General features: G+C 36.5%; 1 long non-coding RNA gene across 1 annotated transcript; it reads right to left on the reverse strand.

The window, feature by feature from the left end:
- Positions 1–226: 226 nt before the first annotated feature.
- LOC117305352 lies at positions 227–2,558 on the reverse strand. The gene is made up of 3 exons (XR_004520669.1): positions 2,487–2,558; positions 1,435–1,571; positions 227–1,220 (listed from the first exon to the last, which is right to left on the reverse strand). It is a non-coding gene; the product is annotated as an uncharacterized LOC117305352 (long non-coding RNA).
- Positions 2,559–4,627: the final 2,069 nt, after the last annotated feature.

Raw genomic sequence — 4,627 nt, forward strand, 5'->3', positions numbered from 1 at the left:
GCCCACCCCCACAGGGCTTTATATTGTATTTGAGGATCCGTAGATTGGGACCATCTGCATAAATAATGCCCTCATTGTTTTCAAGCACCCTGTTTGTGGGTTGTAAGCGCCTACATTGCACGCCCCTTTCCCTTTAATTAATCTTTTCATACTTTGACAATTGAGTATAATAAGAGAATAAAGGACAGAGTGGCAAAAAAGTTGTTCAGACTTTAACAGGCTGTGTTTATTAAAACTGAGTTTGTTATGACGTTTGTTTGTCAAGGAATTGTACATTAATTTGGTCACCGAATGATGAATCTGAACAATTTACATCTCATTCTCATGCCCTGTAATTTCTTCTTCTTTTTTACAAAAAGACAACTGTTTTGGTTTTACATAAAACAACCTTTATTTCTACCAGAGAGCATGTTTTTAAGCTATAATACAACTTGTGAAAAATGTTTAAGAATAATAATGTAGGAGCTAAACATTACAGTGATGATTTGAATACTCAATTAGAATAAATATAAATCAAAATATAATAATTCAAATCAATTGTTTTGGAATGACTCTCGTTGTTTGAATATAGTGTCATATATTTACATCTACTTTTTTAAACATAATTCCCATTTTTATTAAAATCTTTTTGTGAGGTATTAAATTATAAGTTGTTTTAACATTTTGTGTATTACAATCAACCAATGCCCCATTGTTAAGCATTCTTGCAGGGATTCCACCTTACACAACCATGTACTACCCTAACAAATTGTATCGTCCAAACTGTGCTTGAAATTATTGATATAAAAACTTGTGTACATATAGAATTGCTTTAAAATATAACATTTTCTTCAAAACCATCACCTTTGTTTTTTATACATTGCTCTTGTACCTTGCATAATTAAAAACATCAAATAATAATTATATATAGTTAATTTCTTTTGCAGCAAAGCTGATGGCGTTGCCTACATCTTTTGAATAACTTTTCAGAAATGTTCCGTTTTATTTGCTTAGAATTCTGGAATATAGTTCTGGATTGTTTTACATTTACTTCCACCTTGCGTAATTAAACATTACTTGACCATGATTTGATGGAGAGGGTGATTTTATTCACTTTGCTATGTTTTTTAGACAACTTAAATTGCTTTGTCTGCTTCATCGGTTGTATAAGCTTGGTTGATGAAGTCTTGGCTCTTCTCTTCACTGCTGTCTGTCGAGCCATCAGCAAATTTGACAAAGACCTGTCCAGGAGAAAAACAAAATATTGTACATTGTATTAGGTCGATTCACTGTAGTGTTTTTAAACACTTAAGAGTGCAAGTTTGTTTGTTTGTTTGTTTGTTTGTTTGTTTGTTTGTTTCTAAGTTTCATTGTTTATAAGGGAATATATTTGACAAGCTGTGAATAAGCAATTTAAAGATAAGTTGGACTGATTTATGAAGGAATGAGTTTTACCTGATCCAGTGTTGTCTGTGAGATGGAATACTCCTGGATTCCCAGATTGTCTTTCTCTGCCTCTAAGGAACCGAAGACATCTCCAAGTGTCCTGGTAGTCAATGGCAGCTGTAACTCACCATATTGTGATGCTTATCCTGCAAAAGGGGACAAATCATATGACATACATATTTAAATATTTATCTTTATGTGTTTTGATTTGAGGTTGACTAGAGAGGGATTTGAACCAACGACCTCCGGGCTAATAATTGTCTCCAAGCATGCCTAACAAGTGACCTCACTCACTGAGTGTAGCTTGCAAGCCTTAGGAAACCTGTTAACAAGGGAAGGGTGCTTGCTATGTGAACACCAGGCTAAGGGGAGGAGTAGGGTCATTATCACAACTAAGAGCCACCTCAATGCTCTTCCCCACGGTCATTGATACGAAATGTCATTCACAACATTAGTGACCGATAATGTCAAAATTTTGCATAAAGGAATCTAGCGCCCCAGTTAGGGGTCTTATAACTTCATCATGATTATACTTCGAACTTTGAAATGAAATGGTCGGATTCTCAATTTGCTTACATTTATTAACTATCGAAGCCATGTAAAGTCATGCTATATTATTATTAATATTGTTTGTGCACACTATTTTTTGTATATTATTATCATGATCCCGAGTTAGTCAGACCAACATGGCAGGTAGACATAGAAACAGAATGGTCACACCATGGAGGTAGAAATAGACCTCCATGATCACACCATCAAAGAAGATGCCTGTAGCCAGTGTTTTGGAGCACTTCTACGGCACGCTATAGTCGCGTGGGATTTCGGCTATTCTTTGAAAAGTTTTTTTCCGCTCCAGAATGACTTCTTTTCATTAAAAAAGTACTGCTGCAGCAGTAAATTTTAACAGGTATTGGATTCTTACAGGTAAGGATTCTGCCGAGTATCAACGTAAACGTAAACGTAAACGTAAACGTTGACTAGGAAATCCATTGACTATAATATAATTGTTATTTTGAGACTCGAAAACCGAGCAATCACTGGAAAAAATGAAGTTTTCTTACCTTTCCCGAGCAGACGACTAGGGGCAAAATTTCACCGTACAGTTAGTATTAATATGAGGGCGCTATCTCAACATCGCGATAAGAAACTACAGAACAACCGTTAACGACCGTCAACCACGTGCCTCATCCATGCTAGGAAAAAAAATATTCAGCTGGCTAGCTGGCCCTGAAAATTACGGCCCAAATTACGGCTAGCTTCAACTCACAAGATTGGGGAACACAGCGCCCTCTCTCGATTGAAACAAATAATTACACGAAATATAAGACAGCGCCCTCTCGGTCGAAACATATAGTGCCATAAACTGAAGACAGCGCCCTCCGCGTTGAACAAGTAATTGAGAGTTTGGGAGATAAGAAAAAGTTGTACGCCCGTAAAAGTATGCATTTTTAAGGTATTTTTATATCTCTAACTTAGTTTAAAAACAACAAATATATTTCTAAAGCTTACGCCTCTTGTTTTGTATAATTTTACCTGAAACAAATGACAAAAAGAGAGTGAAAGGAAGCTTTGTTTTCGCCCTTGTGTTGAAGTTTCCATCATATACAATTTTATCAATTATATAATATGCATGGCTAGCTGTTTCTGCCATTTCTTTCTCTCCCTTTTATAAATATCTCTCGTTTTATTATTTTGAGCTGTCATTAAGGGGGCCTAATCGCAACCTTAGTAAGGATCCCATGGAATGGACCTTCTGTTTAAAATTACGATTTCAAGACAACAAAACTCTTTTTGTTGGGAGGGGGCCCGGGGGCGGTTGGGGCCGTCTGATCGGCCACCCCCATCACCTTAATTATGAGAATTATGGTTTCGAAGCGGTTACATGAATGATGAATGAAACTCAACCAAGGCATCATCTTCAACAAAATAGTGAAAAGCATATTGTGATATAAAAACAAGTAAGCGAACATTAGTTTTTTTGGGGTCAAATTCCTAAGAATCCCCTGCCACACCGTCAATCCCGTCATCATCCCTGACAGACCGGCGCTGTGCTCATTGTTAGAGAAAGTACCAACAAAGTCTTCGAGGTTTATAAATAAATAAACCCGACTGAATCGCATCAAAGAAACATCCCCTGCCACTTTCTTTTTTTCAAGTTCGACTGCCTGGAATTTTAACTTGTTAAACGGGAACCGGCCGAACTCGCACTTCGCCTCACTTCCGAAGTACAATGTTATTAAACCACAAGTAACAACCCTTTTTGTCACTCTCACCATATCACACGCGCCACCCTTTTATAAATGCCGATACAGCAATCTTGCCCACCTGTTTGCAAATCAGTTTACACATCCATGACGTAGCCATCATTTCTCAGTAGCCGTTTCTCTCTGTAGTTTCCGACAACACTAAATATTCAACAAAATCTCTTTGTGTTTTCCTGTTACTCATGAATAATTCATTTTACGCGAATTCGCTCCACGTGTATTTTTAGAGGCTGTTGCGGGGCAACCTTCATTGTTAAAGAAGGGGTGAATAATCAGAGGGGATTTATAATGCATACGCCGTATTTGCGGCAAACGAAATTTGAGTGCTTTTTACTGAGTTAAGAAGTTCAGTGTAATTTGGTGTTTTTAGCGGGTAAAACTTTAATTATCAGATTTAAAACATTTTTGTAATTAAAGCACCGTACAAATGACGCAATATTAAATTATTTTGCAAAAAAGTATTATCATAGGAAATAATCTAAATATTAATTTAATTACGTTCCTTTGATTGTCCATGTTTTTCTGCTGTTTTTTAAACTCTCGTCACCTGTTATTTAAATATGTGGTCCTTTTAATGGACACAAATTTAATAACCTAGTACTATTTACAACCAGTGTTTGTAACTTTTGTTGGCGTCTATGGGTGGCGCTAGGCCTCATCTTGTTTACGAGTTAATGTACATTTATTGGTTATTGATTAAGGAACTACAGAAAGGATTTATTTTATTTTAATTTTTTTCGAGACAGCAAATTAATCACATTAAACTTCTATTTTCTTCCCCCAAACACGGGGTAGTCTACCATCCCCGTGATGAACAACGATTGCAAAAAGTAGGTGAATGGTGTTTGGATATCCCTATAAATGCAAATGGATCATTCCATGACGTCATTGCGCAGCTGTGGCGATGTTGCATTTTTGTCTGCTGATTACGAGACATG

Source organism: Asterias rubens, chromosome 22, assembly GCF_902459465.1.
Source record: "Asterias rubens chromosome 22, eAstRub1.3, whole genome shotgun sequence".
NCBI lineage: Eukaryota > Metazoa > Echinodermata > Asteroidea > Forcipulatida > Asteriidae > Asterias > Asterias rubens.